Source organism: Ambystoma mexicanum, chromosome 10 (genome assembly GCF_040938575.1).
Source record: "Ambystoma mexicanum isolate Mex_15411 chromosome 10, UKY_AmexF1_1, whole genome shotgun sequence".
Classification (NCBI taxonomy): domain Eukaryota; kingdom Metazoa; phylum Chordata; class Amphibia; order Caudata; family Ambystomatidae; genus Ambystoma; species Ambystoma mexicanum.
Window position 1 is genome coordinate 1,493,768,115 of NC_090932.1, and position 24,304 is coordinate 1,493,792,418.

At 47.2% G+C, this 24,304-nt stretch overlaps 1 protein-coding gene across 4 annotated transcripts in view; it reads right to left on the minus strand.

Annotated features, from left to right (window-relative positions):
* The window catches only part of RSRC2 (arginine and serine rich coiled-coil 2), a 373,088-nt gene that overhangs the window by 281,450 nt on the left and 67,334 nt on the right, over positions 1 to 24,304 (minus strand). The gene's annotated exons all lie outside the window — the stretch shown is intronic.

Sequence of the window (24,304 nt, forward strand, 5' to 3'; positions counted from 1 at the left end):
CTTTGTGTTGTATGCTCTTATTGGCCGTCAATTGTATTCCTCCATTCAGGGTAGCATTTGTGCCTACTATTGTGGCCCTACATGCAAGATATTTAGCGCATGCCCTTGGGCCATTTTGTTGGCCTGTATGAACATTTGTTCTATGCAACATTATGTTCAAGTCACACAAATTCACGTAGGACGACAGATAGAAGAACAAGTTACTTACCAACTGGTAACGTTCTTTCGACTGGATGTTCCTCCAACATATTCCTCGTCTTAGATGCATTGCATCCAGCTTCAGCTGCTTCAGAAAGGTTTTCCTCGGCAGAGGGTACGTGCGACGGTGTCCTCAAGTCGAGGTCCCTCGGAGACCTCTGTCGAGTGTGACGTCATCGGGTATACAAGTAGCATGCGCGGCACCCGTTGGCCTCCGTTCCGTTTTTCCTCGTCTTGCTTTGTTGTATGATAGTGTAGGTAGCCAGGTGCCAGCCTTGCGAGAGTTGAAGTGGCAATAACCCAGAAAATCTACAGAGGGGTAGGATGGGAGGGCGATGATGAATACATTGGAGGAACATCCAGTCGAAAGAACGTTACCAGTTGGTAAGTAACTTCCTTCAAATGGATTGTGTCCTCCAATGTATTCCTGATCTTAGATAGACTCTCAAAGCAGTGTACAAAGCTCTCCAGAGGGAGTAGATCATTATTATATGGCCGAATATAGCACTGCTTTACTGAAAGCAAGCTCCTTAGACTGGGAAGCATCCAGGACTATAGAATTTAGAAAAAAAGTGTGCAGCGATAACCGAGTTGCTGCTTCACAAATAGATTTTATGGGAACACCTCTTTGAACGGCTGTGGAAGAGGCTATGCCTCTGGTGGAATGGGCCTTTAAGCCTTCCGGTGGGTCTTTGCCAGCCAATCTGTAGCATTCTGAAATGCAAAGCACAATACAATGTGATAGGGTTTGTTTTGACACTGATTGACCCAATTTTCTTCCGGTGTAACCAATGAAAAGTTGATTATCCACTATAAACTTGGAAAGCCTAGAAAAGTAAAAGCTTAGAGCTCTTCTCGGATTCAGTCTATGCAATCTTTCCTCCTCCTTACTGGGATGAGGTGAAGGATAGAACGCGGGCAGAAACATTTTCTGATTTAAATGGAAATCAGACAACTTTTGGCAAAAGTGAGGGTTTAACCCTCAATACCACTCTGTCCCTGTGGAACACAGTATAGGGTAGCCCAGAAGACCGTGCCTGCAATTCGCTCACTCTTCTTGCAGATGTCAAAGCCACCAGGAAAGCCGTTTTCAATGTTAACCTTAATGGACAAGTGTGCAAGGGTTCAAAAGGGGAACACATTAAACACTTTAAAACCAGGTTAAAGGTCCCAAACTGGGACTTGGAAAGGCTAAGGAGGGAACACAGCGAGTCCCTTTAAAAATTGTGTTATCAAAAGGAATTTATAAGTAGGAACATTCTTCTGAAGAGCGCTTGAAAATGGAAAGCGCTGCAAGATATCCTTTAATGGTCCCAACATTTAGGCCTTTATGTGCCAGGGACAAGAGAAAGGACAACAGTTCCGGGATAGAACATAGAAAAGTTGCTAAACTTTTTCCAACGGCAACGGTATAGAGCTTTTGTTGCTGGCCTTCCTGCCTAAAGCAACACCTCCATGACGTTATCTGGAAGGTCCCAATTCCTGTATATCAGCCTTTTAGATACCAAGCATGAAGGTTGAGAGTCTTGACCTCTGGATGGAGAACCTGGCCTCCATTTGTGAAAGAAGGTCCTCTCTGAGTAAGACGTAACAGAGGACAGATGGACATGTCTAGAAGGTCCGGGTACCAAGTTCTCCTGGCCCAATCCGGGGAAATTAGGATCATGCGGTTCCCGAAACGTCTTAATCTCCTGATGATTTGAGGAATGACGGGAATCGGAGGGAACGCGTATAGTAGTGGGAAGGTCCACTCTACTACAAACGCGTCCCCTAGGGCTACTCTCGGGGGAAATTCCCTTGAACAATACTGTTTGCACTTCCGGTTGATTCTAGTCGCAAACAAGTCTACTCAGGAGGGGTGCGGGAGTCCCCAAAGGGCGAATATCTCCTGAATGACTTCCTGAGCCAGTTCCCATTCGTGGGGCACCATGCTCTGCCTGCTCAGAGCGTCTGCCGTCATATTCTCCTCCCCGGCTAGATGAATTGCTGTTAAGGAGATTCCTTCTTGAATTGCCCAATACCAGAGCCGCATTGCCTCTCTGCAGAGAGGTAGTGACCCTACACCTCTTATGTTTAGATAATGCATGGCCACTGTGTTGTCCGTCATTATCAGGACATTTTTTTCCTCTGATAGATGGCAGAAAAGCCTTCAGCGTTAGTCTGATTGCTCTCAGCTCTAAAAGGTTGATGTGTAGTTTGGACTCCGATGGAGACCAATGACTGCTGATTGTCAGATTGTTGGCATGAGCTCCCCACCCCATGAGTGAAGCGTCCGTCACTACTGTAATCTCCAGCCAAGGTTGCCAAAAATGTTTTCCATTTAGGATGAACTCTGCAAGTCCACCACAGAAGATCCTGCCAAACCTTGTTCGGAATCTGAAGGCGATCCGTCATTTGACCCGAGAACTGGGACCATTTAATCTTTAGAGCCCATTGAAGGGATCTCTTCCTCAGGCGTGCCTCTGGCACTAGGAAGAGGCAGGATGCCATGAGGCCGGGCAATAGTCATAGACCTGGAGATTTTGGGTATTTTGTAATTTGGAAACCATCTGAAGAATGTCTCGAGTGGCAAGCTCGTTCCCAAGGATGTGTCTAATACCGTTCCTATGTACTGGAGCTGTTGGGAAGGCGTCATTTGTGGCTTCTTGAAATTGAGGGAGAAGCCCAGTCTGTGGAGGAAGTGGCAGGTGACTTTCAGATGATCCAAGGCTTGTTCGGCAGAACGTGCCCTGATCGACCAATCGTCCAGGTAGGGGTAGATGTGAACCCCCCCCCCCCTCTCCTGAGGTGTGCTGCCACCACTACCATTAATTTGGTGAAGACCCTCGGGGCGGAGGGAAACTCGAAAGTGATAGTGTGAGTCGCTACCTATGAACCGCAGGTATTTTCTGTGCTTGAGATGTATTGGCACATGAAAATAAGCATCCTGGCGGTCCAATGACACCAACCAATCATGAAGTTGAAGGGCCTGAAAGATCTGAGAAAGAGTGACCATCTTGAACTTGTCCTTTCTGAGGAGCTTGTTCAAGCCTCTTAAGTGCAAGATGGGCCTGGGTCCTCTGTCCTTTTTGGGAATCAAAAAATATGGGGAGTACCATCCCTTGTTCCTCTCCGCTACAAGTACTGGTTCTATAGCACCATCCTCCAGCAGGGTCAAGACTTCCTGCTGTAGGAGCGGGTCTGGAAACTTCAAAGTGTCTCTCCCTGGTGGATTGCTTTGAGGTTGCGTTAGAAAATGGAGGCAGTAACCTTGGGCTATTTTTTCTAGAGCCCAAACAGAGTGGCCTTTTTCTGGTCTTAGACTGGCCATTCCTCTCGCCTTTCCATATGAGGAGCAGCAACGATAGGATTGTCCCCTCCAAGATTGTCGTGATGCACGAAAAGGCCATGGTTGCCCAATAGCAGCTCCTAAAGACTTGGCAGCTGCTTTTGAGGTCTGCAACCTCTCAAGACTCTAGTCAGCCTGGTTGCCAAAAAGGTGAGACCCGTCAAAGGGCATGTTCAAAAGACGGTTTTGCACATCTGGTGCGAAACACTACTCTGTAACCATGCAAATCTGCGCATTACTGTGCTAGTGCCCATGGTCCGGCTCACTATCTGCAGTGTCCAATCCAGACTGAAGGGATTCCTGCGTTGCCTCCTTTCCATCTTCAACAATGGCTAGGAATCCTTGTCTTTCATCCCTTTCTGGTATGTGCTCCGCCGCCCTTGCAATGCACTCCCACAGAGTGTACAAGCTTTTTTCAAGGCACATGTGGAGTTGGCCGATTTTAACGCCCTACTCCCAGCTGAAAATACCTTGCGTGCCCAACCAGCCACACGCTTGTCGTCCCTATCCGGAGGGATGGAAGGGTACGCCACCTTATTTGAAGCTGTGGCTGCCTGGACCCACCCGACTCTCAGGAGTAGGGTGTTTAGACAGATAGCCAGGGTCACTACTGCAGGGGTGGTATTTTGAAGTGAGGGACTTATTCACCAGAGGAATAGAGTCCAGGGTCTCCCAATTTTGGCCACCCTATTTTGTAAGGCTACATGGAAGGGTAAAATCGGATCTTCGTTGGGACCATGATCCAATATGTCGGTCAGATCATCCTGGATAAACTGAGTTGGTGGTCTAGCCCATCCTAAATACTTGACCACCTTTGTCATTAGCTGTCTGTATGAGGGCCTGGCATGTTCCCCTGGTTCTGTCCTGTCAAAATCTGTTTCAGGTGAAGTATCAATTCCACTTGCATTATGCAAGGTTTCCACCAGATCCCTCATCCTGCTTTCCTCAGAAATCAGGCATTCTGGGAAATTAGGGGTGTCATATTCCAGTCCAAAAGGAACATTCTCCTCATCAGACCTCTCCTGTTCTTAGTTAAGGATTTGAAATATTCTTTCCTTGGAAGAGGTTTAAAAACCTTTTCTCGGAGAGGTACATCAGTGGAGCCTGAAGGCATTACAGCCTTTTCTTTTGCTGTTATTTTGACAGCTTCTGGCTGAGTTGGCTAAGTTGGAGCCTTTGGAATATTTGGCGCTGATGGCTTCGGGGGTCGACGTCGACAAATGTGTCGATGGTGCCGACGAAATAGTGGTCGTCGACGGAGCTGGCGTTGAGGCGCTCTTTACTCATAGAGGTGTGTCGGGTTCGGGACGATGTCGGTGACCTCGAATGGTCGACTCGACCGGTCTTTTTCGCTTGGTGTCCTGGAGGCCTCCTTATCCTTTCTCCTTCGATCACCCGGGCTCAAGTGCGCTCGGGTGTCAGAACAGTAACGCTCCCGGCCGGCTTCCGAAGAAGGCGGAGACCGAGGATTAGCCTTTTTAAACATCTCCATCATTTTTATTGTAAAAGCTTCCCATTCTTCGGAGGAAGAATGTTTTGTGGGGCATTTCATTCTTTTTGGGGATTCGCTCGAGGACGAGGTGGAAGGGTACCGGTGGCGTCTTTTTGTGGACTTTTTCGTCAAAGACGAAGAGTGGTGTGCACCACGGGACCTAGACCGATGCTAGAGACTTTTCAGTCGGGTTTTGGACCTACCTGCAGTTTTCCCTTCCTCCCTCGCAAGGTCTTCCCCATCATTGCCTGACACTTCATACAGGCCTCCCATGTTGTGGCCTTCACCGAGGCACCACAGACATTCTCAGTGCGGGTCCATGATGGACATTTTCAAACCGCAGGATTTTTACTTTTTGAACTCCGAACGCAGGGCTGTCGGAGTCGACAATGAGGACATATCGAATATATTCAGTAACTGCGTCACAGAACTACTCGAGGCGCGCCGAGTCTCCGAAACACGTACTGCAGAAAAACGGAAATGAGGCCAACAGGTGCCAGGCGTGCTACTTATATACCCGATGACGAGGCCTCCGAGGGACCTCGACTCGCACGGCGCCCTCTGCTGAGGAAAAAATTCCTGAAGCAGCTGAAGCTGGATGGAATACATCCAGGATGGAATACTTTGGAGGGCACAATCCATTCGAAATCAATCTACAGTTTGCCAGACCCTGTTCTAAGTAAGGGGTCATTCACAGCAAACATTGTGAAAAAAATTAAAATTGAAGACAATGTCAAAGAACACTTAAGGGTCTATAGAAAGTCCCATGGAAAACACCAAGTTCCAGCTTGTACATTAAATTGTAAATGGAACTTAGTACAATTGTTCAGATGTTGCCAGATGATTTGCTTGCCAAAATGTCAACTTAAAAGGAAACCCATTTCTTCTTTTCTTACTGTCGAGCAAATTAATCTAATTTGGCAAAAGGGACATTACAGAACAAAGTACTCACCCTCAGTATTGTTCTTCGACAGGTTAGTCCTTCCTCCCCCCAGGACCCCATCTTAGCCATATCCTCCTGGTCCAAGCCAGCCTCCATGCCGGCTTCGTCTGGCATAGTGGCCAGGACTCCAAACGGAATGTCACCAGTGGTATACATGGAACCAGTCATGCCCCAGCACCACCCAGTTTTACTGCACACTCAGACCAAAGACCCACAAAATGTACAAAGATTACAGTAATGAGCAATGAGTAGAGTGGACACAGATTAGGGATCTGCACAAGGATTGAGAAATCCATCAGCAATTTATTGCTTTCCCCTATGAGGAATCGGCAATGTTACTCACAAAATTTAAACATGATAAAGTACTCACTGTCCCAGCACTAGCAGAATTGTTATATAATATATACATTTATCTTACAGAAAAAGTCTCCCAAGGACGGGTCTCTGTTCCAGAGGGTTCTTCCCTTCCCAATGGATTCTTCATTGCTTTGTTTTACAAATAACAGTTCTTGACGTTCCCTTGCATCAACAAAATAGATCTTCAAACGGATAGTTATTTAAGTTTGGTTGTGATACCCGATGTACTCTCCTGCCAGGATTTAGGCTCTCAAGTCTCTTAAACCAACACAGCCTGTTGGCCATTTCTTGTAACTTATGAACAGTTTGCCTGGTATTTTTCCCTACTAGGACTTACACATCTTTAACTGCCCAATATACTCTCCGGCCAGGCTTTAATTCACATCCTTACATTACCTGGTATACTCTCCTGCTAGGGCTTTTCATGTGCGAGCTCCTACTCGCTTTTGCACCTTTGATGGTGCTGCCTTTTGGCCTGCTTGGCTAATATACTAGACTACTATAGTTTTTGTATCTTGCTCATACACTTGCAACATACATTGACAAACTTGAAAGTCTCATTACTTAGAAAACTGCTCTTCAGTGTTTCTGGTTTCATAAACCATTGCTTTTCTATTGGTTTTGCTATTTGCAATTATTTCATTTTGGCTTAGCCGCCGATATGCCCAAGTGTTCCTTCTGTCCCTTTGTGTACTCACTAGTTCTTGATGGCATTTATCATTGCCTCTGCGGTCTGCCGGTGATGGTCTCCTGCTGCTTTCTGCCCATTTCTCCCCAGTGTTCCTATTTCCTGAGGTTTCTGCTGCTCTCTTCTCCTTCGCAGGGGATTCTGGTGAGCAAAGTGCTGTTCTCCAATACCGGTGCACGCCAAGGAGCCCTCCTGGGTTCTAGCATGCTCGCTGCGGGTCATCTGCTCCCAGCAGACTCTGCCCTTCAGGTTGCCGAGTCGGTTGGCTCCACAGGCGCACAACACACTTTCCCACAGAGGAGTAACGTGCTCCTGCCAGCAGCTTACCTGTGTTTCTTCCTTGAGTGATTGATTTAAGTGTCCCGGTCACAGGTGAACGCTCACTGCCACTAGAAAGCTGCCTGTGCTCGTGGATTCCTGTACTCTGCATTACTCCGTTCCTTTTCTTTGTCCCAGTGTTATGGGACTCTTAGACCCTTCCTATAAACAATGTAGGAATGTTTTCAATGGTTCGTAAAGACAAACTAGGTTTGGAAGAAGAGTATGAGGGACTAGGAATAGTGCCTTCCAGGCCAGTTAGATTCTGAGAGTTGGCCTTTGGAGTGTAACAAAAGATTCTCACTACTCTCCATATGTGGAAGAGGGGCGGTATTACAGTAGGCTATTAGGACATGGGGAGTCAGATGTATCCTACAAAGGGAAGGTGGGATACCATGCCTCACCCTTAACTTCTAACAGCTTTACAACAGCTTCACAGTGTTCATTGTTCTGCAACAGATTTAGCAACCAGATTCACATTGGTGCTCTTTAATACTCTTCTGCAAATTATGCTCCACTCCTGAATAACCTTTTCCAGAAGGACAGCCTTCTTGCTACTCATTTCCCCACTGTGCAAGTAACCAAATACTGACAAGGGTAAGGTCTTATTCTGCTTCTTCCGTGCCTTTGGCAATGTTGGTTTATACCAGCTTTTGTGATGGGCTTCTCAAAATATGGGCAACAAGCTTCATAATCTTTGTACTTTTCATTAGTCCACTTCTGCCTTTCGCAATAGCTGCTGCATTTGAATTGCCTTGTTTTTGGTCTCTTTGCTTGGGCAATGGTTGTAAACATTAGCTTTTAATAATATTTCCCCATCAGGTTGCTGGGTTTTCAACAAACTCACATGCTTAAAGTTAGTCAGTTGGTTTCAACAAATATTGCTTCCGCTGCTTTGGTAGTTCTATATTTAAAATTACGTTTAGTATAACTTTTCATACGTGAGTGTTCGCTACTTGTAAAAAGCCTTCCTTGAGCACCCGAGCTGTCTTGGAGCACTCTGGGGTCACACTGGGTAAGGCGTGTGTGTGTGTGTGTGTCTGATCCCAACGCAGGTCCTTGGCTTCAGTGGCTCCTCGCAAACCGGCCAACAGCTACTCCAGATCAGCCGTCGCCCACACCACTTGAAAGATGAGCTTCCTTTGCTCTGGAGCTCGGCAGCCACCAGAGAGAGCCTCTTGAGAAGGAAAGACTCCCTCGCTTTCACTTCCTGCTGCACAGCCTCTGCACTCAAGGCTTCTGAAGGCACAGACCTACTCAGGACCAGCTGCTGTTTTCAGCCAGACAGTGGTCCAGGAGTCTTCTTCCTCCTCCAGTTCCTCTGTAGGCTGCATCAACAATCACACTGCTCTTCCTGCTCGACAATGGCCTGCACCAGAGGGGTCCTCATCTCCCAGTCTCACTCAGGTGTGGGTAATTTTTATTAACACTCTGACTACTCCTGCAGCATTGTTGCTCTTTAGCCCTCTTCTTTGTCCCAGTACTTGGAGAATTATGGAACTTTAAGGCCCTAATGGCAATGTTCGTTTTCCCACTTCTTCTGTTGTGCAATACTACATTAGGAGGTTGAGGTTTCAGGAAAGTCGAACAAAGGGGGTAGGTGGGGGGGGATCCCATTCCTCCTGACCTGCATTCCCCCTACCGTCCCCAATGTGATCCTCCCGCAGACCACCACCCTCAGGATCGGGATCAGAAAGCGTATACCTTTCCCAGGCCACTTCAGAAGAGTCCCAGTACAGGATCTCTGGGGGAATCATTGCTGATTCATCACAAGACAGACACACCCTTGTTAGCCGAACCATAGCATCCAGAAACGCAGAGCGCAATCGCTTGATTGCCGACTTGGGAACCGTTCTGCCCAATGTAAACAGATCGCCACCCCGGCCAAGTCTACAGAGAAATGTAATAACAGAGCCCTTTTGAGGTGCAGACAATGAAACCCCTCAGTCGTAGATAAGAGGCCAGACCACCAGAAGAAAGATCTTCTTGCAAAGATGAAAATCAGACACTATCTTGGGAAAGAAGGAAAGTGTCTGTCATGTTTTCTATGAAGACTGTAAGAAGCTTCAACAGAAAGGTCACTCATCTGCCTCTCAGAAGTGAAGGCAACCAGTAAAATTATCTTAAGGAGGAGCAAACACAAAGCTCAAACAGAGCCATTATTCAATAAATCCAACGTAGAAGCTAACTGGCTTCTTGGAAAGAAGTTGGCTTTTTCAGAAAAACTGCAACAGCAAAGATAGTGAAGAAAAAACCCTGCTGGGAAATCCCCTAAAAGAAAGACCAAAGTAGATGCTCAGTATCCTTTAAACATACCAATTCAAACAGCTCCTTGCGTCAAGGAAAGATCAGAAACAGAAGGTTAGACAAGTCAAGGGTTCCAGAACCTTCACCAAGTACCAGCTAAAGAATGAACACCATTTTCAATGGGCAGATTGACTTGGTACCAGGCCTTATAGCAAACTGATGACACTCCTGTGTACCTCAGCAGCCAAGTATAATGAAAGGGACTGCTGAGGTTTGGATGAATTACCCTAAACCCGGACTGCAGAGTTGCCCATCTTGCTTGGAGGCACCAGTGAGGGCAGAAGTACAGGTCCAGATGTTCCAGGTACTACATCCTCCAGACCAAGTGTGCAGCAATTAAGATTTACATAAACCTTCCCAATCTCCAGAGAACCAGTGGGGGAAAGAATGCATGAAAGGTTACTGAAGTTTCACTGTTCAATATCTGCATAGCCAACAATCTGCTTCAAAGGAAATTCTTTTGAGAAGATCAACTAGCACCTCGGATTGGCAGTGAAGGCAAAGTAGTAACTATGTGTCCTCCGCCCCGTTCCCTCAAAGAGGCAAAGAACTCGAGAAATTGACAGTTCTTGATGTCCACAACAATCTTCTCCATCCTGGCCTGATGGGCTGCAGTTTGGGAGACAGGGTCCACAGCCCAAGAACAGATGCATTACCTCCCTCCAGAGAGCAACCACACACCACCTCTCCAGTGCAGGTAATACATGGGTCATAGCATTGTTCATCAGGATCTGGACACACGCATCCTACATGGAAGGAAAAAAGGAAACTAGAGCCAGCCCAATTGCCTGCAGCTGCAGGTCAAGGAGGTGGCTCTCCATCTCTGCAGGCAACCATAAGCATCCTGCTGTCATATCGTCTGGGTGACTACTACAGCCAACAAAAGCAGAATCTGTGAACATGGTCAATTAAGGCCAAGGATACCCTGGGGCTCCCCCTCAACAAGGGGTCTCTCCTACCTCACAGTAGAACTTGTGTCACTTGCAGGACCTATAAGAGATCACTCCTACTGCCCTTGATCGTAGCTAAACTGACAGGGCAGCAGCAAGTGGAAAAAGACTTGTGTGCAATTGGGCACCGGTCACCTGAATGATGCAGAAGGCCTGAGAAAGAAGGGAGGCAGAGGGCCTTGACCCAACACTAAAACTGTATGTGTTGCAGCATCTGGTGCATGTTAACGGATTATGGCAGAACATGCAGTACAGGTGGATTTAGACAAGCCCCTCAGGTGGCACCACCCAGAGGCAGGAATGCAGAAACAGGACTCTGGAGATGCGAAACAAGCAGGAATATAGCTCTACCTACATATTAAAACCTTGGCATGCTTTTCCTTCCCTAACTTGTTCCTTCGGTCTGCAACCATGTGCATGCCATCTCAATGTCCTTAAAAGTGTACTCAGTCTGTCCTAAATGTGTCCTCATTACACAATGTTGTAGAGCTTTCTGTTCCTTCATACTGTATAAAATCAAACACATCCATGCTATTGGTAGGTGTTTCAGCTTATTATTCATTTAGATTTGTAGAGCGCACTACAGCCCTTGGGCATCGAGGCGCTAAAAGAGGAGCTTGAGAAGGCTTGAATCTGGGTTACATGAATGCCACCCATGGAAGGTTCTTTGACAGGGTACATTGTTATACAACAGAAGTTTGACACAGGTTGCATAGTTACAGACGCTGCGGTCGTCGGAGCAAGTTAAGTACAAACATATATCAGACAAAAGGCCTCGTTTTGGTAGCCTTGCGGAAGGCTGCATCAGAGTCAATTAGCCTGATGCGTGGAGGTAGTTTTGTGAGTTTTAGGAACAGTGATCAGGTTAGTGTATGGCGTTCTGGCTGGCCAGGACGAGAGGGGTTTAGAGATCCTTTGGGCCAGGTAGGGGGTGGCCAGGTCGTGGAGACACTTGTAGGTCAGGGCAAGGGTCTTGAAGATGAGTATCTCCCTGACTGGGAGCCAGTGTACCTGCCTTCTGAGATAAGGTCTCCTATTGAGAGATCAGTGGCATCCCCGAGGGCATTGTTGAGCAATTTGCAATTTTGCAATGTTTTTCCCTGAGGCTCCAACAAGAAGGGCATTACAGTAGTCCAATCTAGAGCCAATTATTGCCCTTGCAATGGTGAGACAATTCTGCTGGGATAGGAACGGCCCGAGTTAAGTTTGGAGTGATAGGCCGAAGATGATGCTATGGCGTTAACCTGCCTGTCCATGCTCAGGTTAGGTTCCAAGTATACGCCTAGGGTCTTAATCGCCTGTGACATGGGAATATTGTCGACAGAAGCAACTGTATTGCTTGTCCAGCTTGCCCAAGGTGGACAGGGAGCCAATCCACAGAAGTTCAGTTTTCTCACTATTGAGGCATGACCAGTTATCTGCCATCCAGGATTGGATTGTAGAGTAGATTGAATTGAGGTTGTTGAAGTCTGAAACACAATTGCCCGATAGGGGGATGAGGACCTGGGTGTCATCAGCATAGTTTGTGTATGAGATGCCCAGGGCGTCCAGGATTTTGAACAGAGATCTCGTGAAGAGGTTGTACAGGATGGGAGCAATGCATGCACCCTGGGGGACACCACATTTAATGATGCTGGGGGTGGCACAGGAGGATTCGGAGAATACCTTCAATGCTCTTTCATGCAGGAAGGAGGTTATCCAGTTGCAAGCCGTTGGCGAAAAACTTGCTGCGGTGGTGAGATGGTGGCACAGGGTCTTGTGATCCACCAGGTCAAAGGCAGCTGATAGGTCGAGTAGGAGAAAGCGCGCTAGTTTGCCAGCGTCTGAGGTCATCCATTTGGTTCTTGAGGTTGGGAAGGGCAGTTTCAGTGCCATGTCGTGGCCGAAACCCTGACTGACCGAGACCAAGGAGGTGGTTGTCTTCTAGGAATTTTTGAACTTGCAGGTAAGCTGCCTTGTCAAGTATTTTAAGTAGGAAGGGAACAGTGGTGATGGGCCTGCAATTCCCTGGGACCGATGGGTCAAGGTATGGTTTTTTGAGGAGCAGACAAACCCACGCTTCTTTAAGTCCAGTTGGGACGTGGCCTGACCAGAATGAGGCATTAATGAAGGCTGTGATGAGAGGGACAAGGGATGGAGCGCAATCCTTGATGACTTGTGCTGGGCAAGCACCCCCTTTGCAATTGAACGGTTTGATGGATTTGAGGAGTGTAAGGACTTCAGGGACGGTGACGTCCTTTAATTCAAACATAGGTGCGTGAGTAGGAACGGTTAGTGGGGGTGGGCTGCTGTGGCTGTTGGCTATTAAATTGGAGAGTGCTAGTTGGTGAGCAAGGATTTTGGAGTGCAGGGTGTCTGGTTTGTCCAACATAGCTGACTGAATATTACTACACCAGGCTTCATCATTTAGGAGGGTGGGAGGCCGAAGAGCAGGGTTCTCCAGCTCTCTGAAGATGGTAAATATTTCTTTAGTTCCCGATTTAGAATTAGAGATTCTAGTGTTAAAGGATGAGGCTTTAGCTTTGATGGCAGTTTTGTAGTCTTTAGATAGAGCCTTGAAGGCTGCTAGGGTGGTCTCCTTAGGGTTGTTTTTCCAATTAGTAAGTGCAACCCTTTTTTTTAGCGTAGCTTTAGGAGCTCCATGGCGAACCAGGCGTTGGCACCACTCGCCCTCAAAGTCAAGCACGCCAAAGTGTCAATGGCCTGGGTGATGGTAGTTTTAAAGGCATTCGCTAGTACCTCAGGATCATTGGAGTAGAGGGGAATAGTGCCGGCACCAAGAGGTGTTGGGTGAGATTTTCGTTCGTGAGCAGCCGGGAGCATCTCGAGATTGCAGCAGGGAGAGGGATAGAAGGCTTAGGCAGTTCTCTGGTGTTAAGGATATCAAACTTGATGCAGTGGTGATCTGACCACGGATAGGGGTGACCTCTGAGATGGAGTGGGCAGTTGTGATTGGACACCCAGTCTAGAGAGCGGCCCTTGATATGAGTTGGCTAAGAGATGGCTAAGAGATGGCTTGGGAGAATCAAAGTGTGGAGAGTGCTTTGTGGAGGGCATTAGCGTGGGAGTCTTTAGGGTCGTTGAGTCCTAAGTTGAGATCACCAAGGAGTATTATTTTAGATAATTTTTTGAGGTTGTCTGAGAGGGAGTGGATAAGGGCTTCCTGGAAAATCAGTGTTAGGTCCAGGGTTTGGGGGCAGTACACTACGTGGAGGGCAATAGTGCAATTGTGGGGGATTTCATTAATGAATTGCAAGAGAAGTCGTCAAAAGCTCTTGGACATGGGAAAAAGTGTACCAAGTCATTGTGAAAAGTATGCTCGTTTGAGTTAACGTATGGGTGTAGGACAGAGCTCAGAATGCAAACCTACATACCCCAGGACTGTATAATGGATTGTAAAACGCCACTGCACGCCTACTGCACCACCTCAATGTGCAGGCAGGATTCTGAAGGCTCCATTGCACGTCTTCACGCTCTCAGTGGCACCAACTTCAACAAAACCCTTTCTGATGCAGGGCCAGTAGCCTTTACTGAGTATGATCAGGAAGAAAACATGGCTACTTAAGTTATTGACTTACTTAGCACCACTATTTGGTCCACCTATATCCTCACCAATATCTGACGCAAGGAAACAGGACTAGCAACACAGCTAAAAACGAAACAGTTTGGGGAAATTTAAAGAAAAAGTGTCCAAACGATTGCCAGGCCAGATGATGTATATCCCGAAGCGCCAAACATTTCAAGTCGAAAAAAACAGGCCTCTTGCCATTATTGGGCAATAGGAAAATGACAAAAGGACAAGGTGACTAACAAATGCTAAGGGCAGAAAATGATCTGCGCGCATTTAAAGGCAGTTGCTTGTGACATGAAGACTAGATTGTACGATTCCATTGTCACTTAGACCAGATCTTGTTGTTAATGGTATAGGACTGCCGTTGGAAAGTTTAGTTTCTCGGAATTACAGCAGTGAATGCTCAAATGGGTGGACACATAATGCATCTCCAAGACCTTTGATGCAGACAATGTCTGAACTCCATGCGAAAAACACAAGCATCCATAAAAACATTCAAGTCTTCTGAAGGAAATAAACCGCTCTGCTCCAATTTTGGGAGCAGGAAAGGTCAGGTGAGAGCACCGCTAGCCTAACAGGACTCCTTATTTTTAATGGCAAATTTGAGATTAGCAGAACCATGCTCAAATACGACCGAGCTCCAGGTTCTGCACAATAATTAAGATAGATCCCAAATTACCTGCAAAATCAGAACAATGTTGGTTTGCGAAATTTGTCCACCTATTACATATGGAAAATTAACTTTGAAGCAGGCATGAGGGTGGCATATAGAATAACATACCATATACAGGCAAAGTTGGGAGCAATGTTTACTTAACCTGCGTTTTATTGCATTTTAGAATACGCACAGCCCACACAGGGCGACATTTGTCAGCATTTATTTAATTAAAAGTTAAACTGGAACTAGAACATATGATTGGGGTAAAGGTAAATTCTGCTGAAGAGTGTACGAACGCTGGTATTATTAAGGAAGTTACCAAACTGAAAGGCTAGTGGTTCTGTTGGACAATGTGGGCAAATTACTTTGAAAACTTCTCGCGTTGAAGTGAAACTTTAAATAATCTAAACATGAGCTTGCATGATTGATTTCAAAGCCATGAGAAAGGTTCTGTTGCATTTAACAAAAACTGCACCACTGATCTTTAACAAAGACTTTTGATTAAATAAACAAAATCACCCTACGCTAATTAAAATCATGGAACATTAAACATGAGAACACAATGCCAGGTGGTACCAATTGTTCAACATTAAACTGCATACTGGCAACATGCTTGAATAATCAGTCTGGAGATTCTACGGACATGGAAAATGGTTATTTAAAAATAAATTAAAACAGGTTGGTGCGGGCAAGATGGACCCCTAACTTTAAGGCTCTGTCCTCTGTCTGCCCTGGTGTTAGGCAGTGTAATTGTGGAGCAAATTCCCAGAGAGCAGCTACAACGGCTCCAGAGATAGCAAAAGACCTGCTGTAGCGACTGAGGGACTGAAGGCATCCTCGAATCAACCAGGTAGCCCAACGGACTACCCTATCTCTCTGAGCCGTGACGAACTGGAGGCAGACCAGGACAACACACTTCGAAAAAGGGAGACACCAGACGCCCACATGAGATGCCCGCGGGATACTGGTGTGGAGATCAGGCCCCCCTATTGTTGAGAGGCGCTCGCCTCAGGCTCGAGATGCCCCGCCTCGCTGCAATACTTCAACGGACAAAGAGGGGGAGGGTGGCACTTTACCCATCGGCCCCAGCAGGGCTCGGAGAACCGCGGTGGGTGAGGTGACACCAGCAGGGAGCCCAAAGAGAGTGGATTCCCCCCTCTCCGCAAGTGAGTGAGGAGTCCGGCCCCCAGGCCCCTCCGCTGAGAGTGAGGGAAGTTGTTCGGCAGCAGCGAGGGAGGCCTCCTCCCCCACAGCTGGAATAACAGCAGGCATAGAGCTACGCAACAACATAGAGTTACTGGCCCAGCTCCATCCACCCAGGGAGAGCAAAAAACACCCTGAAGCACGCCAGTATTAGTGAAAGCAGGGCCAGAGGGAAACCACAGCCCACAGACCGGTTAGTGCCCCCAAGGGGCCCCCTAGCTAACAGCTATGTGGAGGCAGGCCGTTAGAGCCCCGCCGGGGTCCAAGAGCTATTGGGCAGTGGTCGCAGAGGAAGGTGAAGGCATATATTGGGAGCTGCACAAGCAAAGGCAGCCTGAGGGGTGAGGAGCTGAAAGGGGGTGGAGCAGTAACCTCCACCCACCTAAGATAGAAGACGACAAAGGACAAGTGACCGGCAAAAGGCAAAGGGGCCCTTGAAGAGCAGGGCCACCCATCGACGCCAGACTACAGAGGATAAGGTTGCCTTAGTGTGCAGGGATACTGGGGTAACACCAGTGGTGGGCTGGCGCAGGAGAGCCGAAGAAACATCCGTAAAAGGAGGCCCCGTCGAGCCGATCGGCTGCAGAGGGCAACATAGCAGTAAGCCCCTTGGGCCTACACCAGCAGGTTCCGGGGGTGCTACGGGGACCGGCACGGAAAGGGTGGAATGGAGTAAAATGGACAGGGATAAACAAGCACTGCACACCACACCTGGATGAGCTGGAAAGGATTGCTCCGGCAATATCGGCTCCCCGAAAGAGTAGACATGGCAGCAGGGATGGTGGACCACATTCGTGCACGGCCGAATTCTGCTCCATCAAAAATGACATTAAGGTGATCCTCGAAGAGAGAAGGGGCACGAGGACTGACATTGGTGCGAAAGTGGCAGACCTCTCCGAGAGTCACTACTCTGGAGGACAAAATGGAGGCGAACCAAACCTCATCCATGATCCTTGAGACTCAGGTGGGGAACACCTTAAAGAAATGGAGAAACGCGAGGAGGAGCTGCAGCTAAAGGTGGAGAACATTGAGAACAGGGAAAGTCGCAACAACCTCCTCTTCCTTCAGCCTACTGGAAAGAGGGTGAATCCCCGGCTGCACTGGAACGAAAGATACAGGAGATTATGGGGATGGCCCTGGGCTCCAAGCAAGGAGAGATGTTGCCCCCGGACAGAGTGCATCAGGCGGGTGGTGGAGTTAGGGGGCCCCGTTCAGTCCTAGCCAAGCTACATTACTATCGGGACATGGTGGACGCTTTGGAGAAGGCTAGACGCATGGGGGACATTGAACATGACGGCCCCAAAGTGGCCATTTTCCAAGATCGTGGCCCAAACACTCCTCAGGTACAAGAAATGTGGCCCCCTGACTAGACTGCTCAGAGAAAAGGGGGTAAGATACAGATGGGGATACCCCTTCCAACTTGGTGGGAGACCAAAGGATTGCTGGTCACTCAAGGGGTTAATCAGAAGGTCAAGAGGAGGACAATGTTAACCTTTAGACACATGCTGCAGGATTACCACTGGACTGATGTATGAGAAAACATCAGGCTGGGCCGGGAGGATACACATTTTTCTACCCCCCCACTACAAACCTACACCAAGATAGATATGTTATTAGTGCCCTGTGAATGAGGGGCCTAGAGTTGAGGCGATAACCTGTTCAGACCATTAATTACTAATGGGGGTTTGGAAAGTAGAATGTACCCTGAGGAGGCAAACATGGAGGTGCAATGATAACTTGGTAATAGATCACATGTTCAGGGACTTCCTAGGGAAGGAGGTAGGGTTGTTGGTTTTATTATTTATAGTGCGCGCCACTCCCTCAGGTATCTGGGCGCATTACAAGGATATGCAGTTTCATGGTTACACACAACATATACAATAGGCAATACAAGAAGAAATCATTTACAAATAGGAGACATTAATATTATTTACAGTAAACGTTATGTACAAGTGGGGCGGGTGGTGACTGTGTACTCAGTGTTTACAGTACATATAGGTAGATCGGATAGTATTATACAGAGTTCGATTAAGGAGGGCTGGTGGGACTAGTAGGGTGCATCATTGGTGATGAGCCAGTTCTTCATCTCTTTCCTAAATTTATGGAAGGACTGGTCAGATCCAAATGTCGTGGGGAGTGAGTTCCAGAGTTGGCTGCCAAGACTGGGAAGCTACTGCCGCCTGCTTTTTTAAGGTTTTTATCTAGGTATTTCTTAACAACCCGAGTTGGAAGATCTAGTGAGTCAGGCACAATGGGTTTGAGAATTTGTCTATTAGATACGGAGAAGAGTTGACACATTTATGAGTTAAGGATGCTGTTTTAAGTTGAATTCTTGCCTTGATAGTGAGACAGTTATTGTCTCGTCCGCTTGAAGAGATGCGTTGACTCTGCGTAATACTCAAGGCTGTTCCAAGTGCATTGTTCTGCAGGATCTGTAGTTTCTTAATGAGGTTTATTAACAGCTAAGTATAGTGCATTACAATAGTCAATTTTGGATAGTACTAAGCCTCTAGCCAAAGTAATACAGCTTTTTGTGGAGAGGAAGTATTTGCAGGCACGGATGTGCTTACAGGTATATGCTGTTGCCGAAGTTGTAGCGCTGACCTATTTGCCCATATTCAAGTAGGAGTCTAGGTAGAAACCTAGCGTTTTTACCTCGTTGGCGACCTTGACATTATTTCCATCTATATTAAAGGAGCGGTATTGATCGCCCAGTTTAATAATATTGATAGGGGTGGCTAGGAGGAGCAACTCCGTTTTCTCATCATTCCGACATAGACCGTGTGTGGCCATCCAACCCTGAATGATGGGGTCGATTTGGTTTAGGAGGGCCAGGCCTTCATCATAGTCACCCGTCAGTGGTGTAAGGATCTGGGTGTCATCTGCATAATTTGTGTAGGTGACACCCAGATGGTCCAGATCATCAAACAGTGGTTTGGTGACGCATTATACACGGTCGGTGATACGCACGACCCCTATGGGACGCCACAAGATATGGAGATCGGGTCAGCTGCAGCCGACGCAGAAAAGACTCATGGACCTATTGTTTAAGAAGGAATTGATCCACGCTGTTGCTTCTGTTGAGAAGTGAGCTGCTGTGGAAAGGTGCTTGCACAGAACCTTGTGATCAACCAGATCAAAAAGGCAGCTGATAAATCCAGCAAGAGCAGGTGGGCTGAACAACTTTTATCTTTCAGATCGTCGATCTGGATCTTTAGGTCAATCAAGGCTTTCTCTGTACCGTGTTGAGGCCTGAAGCCTGATTGATGGAGGCCTAGTAGCTTGTTGGTCTCTAGATAGTTTTGTATCCCATTATAAGGTGCTTTGTCTAAAAATTTTTAACAGGAATGGGACTATTGTGATAGTTCTCTAAAATTGGTATGTATGCTGGGGGCAAGAGATGTTTTTTTTTTTTAAAAGAGGGAGCACCCCCCCAATCCCCCTGAGTTCTTCAAATCAGTAGGTACAGTGCATGTACGGAAGGAGGAATTGATTAGAGAGGTGATGAAAGGGGCAAGTATATTTGTTGCTTCTTTTATGACGGTGGCTGGGCATGCGTCCCCTTGGCAATTTGATGGCTTGAGGAAGGCTATAATTTTTTTTTACCTCTTCGGAGGATACTGAAGTGAATTTAAATCATCGATTCGGTTTGGGGAGGTTAGGGCTTTGTTTCCAGGTATTATCATGCGGGGCAAATACATTTTGTTTGTCCGCAATTTCATTTTGGAGCATCGTAATTATATAAACCAGGGCATCTTGAATTTTCGTGCTCGATACAGTCGTCTGAAGGGGGGTAAGGTGATCGTCTGAAGGGGGGTAAGGTGATTCAAGCTCCGAGAATAGTTAAGAGTTAGTTCTCTTGTACTAGAGATAGCTTTATCAATCCGTTGATGGTAAGTATCATTTTTAGCTAATAGAATTTCTTCTTTGTAGTTATCTTTAATTTTTAAGAGGTTATCTTTATTGGCTGTAGATGGGTTGTTTTTCCCCAGGTGGATTTGCATTTCCTTTTTTCTTTTCTTAGCTATTGGAGTTTGGGGGTGAACCATGTGTTCAGGTGAGCAGTGGGTTTATTTTATAAACAAATACTTTATAAGGTGCATACTTTATAACAAATGACAACGGGGAGGTGGGGAAGCCGCAAAGAAAACATTCAGGGGACTGCTCATCGCAGAGGGAGTGAAAGGGGTCTAGTGGCAACCAGGTTGCAGGGTGAGCTGAAAGTACTCGAGAGCACAGATGGCCCACTCAGCTGCAGATCAGGGAAAGCTCCTGGGGTATAGGAGGGATAAAATGCAGGAGTTATACTCTATCTCCATAGGGGAGGTGGTCAAGCGGATGAGGTACACACGACAGAAATATTACGAGCAGGAGACGCGGTAAGGGCCTTCCTCGCAAACAGGGTAAGGGGCAACAGGATGGCAAGGAGGGTGGTTGGGATACAGAAAGCAAACAGGACCATGGCAGAGAAGGGCGTGGAGATCGCATCACTATTGGCGGAATACTACAGGGGGCTATACGCCGAACCAGAGGAGTTAAGGCGCGAGGAGATACATAGCTACCTGGAGGCTATGTGACTTCCCAACCTGGCAATAGAGGAGCAAGAGGCACTGGATAGGGTACTGCTGGCTATCCGCAAGTGAAAGGTTGGGAAAGTACCGGTGGTGCCGGTGGTGGACGGGTTTACCACTGACTTTTATAAACAGTATAATGATCTGCTGGCAGCACCACTGGACAAACTAACTTTATAACGGGGAAGGGTCAATCCCACTGCTGTTCCTCCCGAGCACTGATCACAGTGTTCCCAAAGCAGGGTAAGGATCCAGCCAGCTGTGCCTCCTACAGGCCCATCTCATTCTTAAATGTTGATGCCAAGATCTTCACCAGGGTGCTAGCGCCCTGTCTAGAAGCTCATGTCCCGGGACTGGTGCAAGCAGATCAGCCAGGATTCATATTGCATGGACAGGGAGCCGATAAGCGGAAGGCACTTCACAGTCTCAACTTACCAAAGGTGGAAAGGGAAAATGCCATACTTCAGGCCCTGGACGCCGAGAATGCATTTGACAGGGTAAATTGGGCTTTTATGGAAGTCCTGTCAATGATGCGCATAGGCGGGAGATTGAGGCAATGTGTTGCAGCCCTCTACTCAAAACAGACATCCAGGGTAGTGGCAAATGCGAGTGCCTCAAAGACATTCCAGCTGCATCGGGGCACATGACAGGGATGCCCACTCTCACTGCAGCTCTACATACTGGTGATGGTGTCCTGGCCCAGAGAGGTGTACAGAAGGGATTAAGGGAGTGGCAGTCAGAGGGCTGACGTTTAAGATGAGCCTCTTTGCAGACAATGCCCTGCTATACATTGCGAACCCACTAAACTCTATAACTTACATTATAGACAGCCTGAAGAAATACATAAGGCTGTCTGGTTTCAAAGTTAACCTTGACAAATCAGTGGCTCTGCTGGCTGGAGGACTGTCAGGTGCAGAGATCGATTATATGAGGGGGGTGCGATTCCAGATACAGAAGGAGGGGGCTACCATTCCAGATACAGGAGGAGCACTTCTGATAACTGGAGTATAGATATACAAACAATTCAGGGACCTGTACAAGGGGAACTATCTGCCATTATGGTCAACAGTGCGCAAAGATGTGGGGCCCTGGAGCTATCTTGGATGGCGTGGTTGAACTGTATAAAAATGGTATTGCCCAAATTCCTGTTCATGTTTCAGATGCTCCCGGGTGGAAGTCCTGAGGGCCTTTTTTGACAAAGTACGAATAACCTTGCTAAAGTTCCTATGGGCAGGGGCCAAACAGAACTGCATACAAAACACTGATCTTGTTTGAAGATGAAGTAGGGGAGGGCTTCCCAGATCTCCTGACCTATTATAAAGCGGCGCAACTGCATGGGCTGGTAGATCAGCTGGACCCCGTCACCAAAAAGCAATGGGTACAGATGGTTAATGCAGTCCCAAGGAGGGTGCTGACCCACCCGATCCTGGAGGTTCTATGGGTTCTCTGAAGGCATGGAGGGGAAAATAGATGGCTGTCTAAATGGCCATCCCCCTCGAGTTGCATTTGGGCACCACCATTACGAGACGGGGATCAAAGAACCTCTGGCATTCCAAATGTGATACGAGACGGGCCGAGCAGGGCAGGCCAGTGTGGGAAAGGGGGAGTTTATCACTAGAGGGGCTATCCGACTGCTTGCAGATAGGCACCCTGTCCGTATTCAGATACTTACAGCTGAAGTGTGTCCCATCGGAGGCTAGATGGGGGTGAAATTAGAGGGCTGACGAATTTTGAGATACTCCTGCTCACGAGGTAAGGCTCCAGGGGACTCATTGCTCGGTTATACAAAGGGATGTTGCTTGCGGAACCCAGGGACCCACTCCCAGCCAAGAAAAGATGGGGGTGCAACCTGGGGAGGGAAATGGATGACGCCCTATGGACACTGATTTGCAGAAAAGTAGCAAAGTCAAATGCATCCTTGCAGTATAGACGCCCAAGCCATAAAGATCCTACACACCAGATGGCACTACCCACCGTCTGTGCTAGCAAAGTTGTGTAAGGGATACTACCCATGCTGTCAGAAATGTTGGGGTGCGGGGGGCCAAGGAAGGGTGCAAAACATGCTGGGGGTAGGGGGGAGTCCTGTCATCGATTAAAGGGGCAGAAGCGATCAACAGGAAACTTTCTCTGTGGCGGCTTCTCTTTGGGGTTACAGTGGAGGCAGACGAGGGTTCAGATGGGCACATGGTAAGGGTATTGTTGGTGGCAGCAAGATGCTGCCTCGCCCAGATGTGGAAAAATACAAGGATGCAACCAAAAGTGGATTGCATGGCAAAGGTGCAGGCCATATACAATATGGAACATGTAACTGATGAATCTCATACCAACATCGAGAGCCAGTGGTTGCCCTTCTTTAGGAAAAACAGACGCTGAAAAGTGAGGTACAGGGAACGGGACAATACGACCAGGACACCTTCACCATTAACAAAATATACTCCATCGTCCAAAACTGGATGGCGCTAAATAGTCTCTGTCTCAACGATGAGAAGACGAAGTTCTCAAGTTCTCATCCTGGTATCACCAACTAAAATAGCGGCCCTTCATTCGGATTACACCTCCATCAACATTGACGACACCCTGATTCCGGTCCTCAAGCAAGTTAAAACATTAGGTGTATAACTAGACGCTAATCTCACGATGACTTAACATATCAGTACACTCTTATCTTCCACGGCCTACACATCCAAAACTTGCAGCACTAAGTCGACAATTCCTGACCGCGACCAACTGCCTCACCTTGGCTAGAGCCTTGGTATTATCCAAGTTGGACTATTGCAACGTGTTGCTACTAGGGATTTCCAACACTAACCTCAGTAAACTGCAATTTAAGCAAAATAAAGCCTTAAGGGGAGCATTGGGGATAAAAAAAAGTGCAATCACATCTCCAAGCTCAGGAAGGATGCCCACTGGCAACCCGTCAAAACCAGAATTATCTTTAAAACTCTCTGCATCAGCATAAAGGTCTTGCCAAAAAAGCCCCAATATATCTTAATGCCCTACAGAAAAAAAAATTAGAACACAGATCTAATGACAGTCAATATTTAGTGACACCCCGCTACAACACCACCAGAGCAGGGGGCAGCAGTTTTCATGCCTTAGCCCCCAAACACTGGAACTCCCTCCCAAACATTAAAAAAAAGACCTCCTTCCCCGGCTTTAAAAAGCAGCTGAAAACATGGTTCAACCAATACTCAAAATGGGGTAAGTGTTGCAGGGGAGCATTGCGGATTTAAAGCGTGTATTGTTATATTCAAAATGCCATGAAGTTTAAAAAAAAAAAAAAAAAAAAGAAAAAAAAAGGGGGTTAAAAAGGAAATTGAACTGTGTCTCAGCATTTTCCTCTGACCAGGAGTTAATTATTGTGGCCCAGGAGCTATTAAAGTTCTCCAAATTGTGGCATTCACCCAACAATGTAAATTCATTGCACTCTTCCTTTCTTTTGCTGTGAAGCTCTTAAAATCGATTGCTGACCGTTTGTTGAATCCTCAATCTCTTGCCATGGTGTTTTACATGTCTGACTTTGACATGGTCTTTAAATTTATTTCCCTTTTATTTCTTGCAGTAGTTCCTCCTGCCATCTTGTTGCCATCTCTCATTTAGTCTTCACCACTACATAACTGTGCCACTACATCAGTTACTGCACTAATCTGTTCCTGTCCATCTACTGCCACCATCCATTTTTTTGACTATGCATTATTGCTCATTTTCCATCGGCTGCTG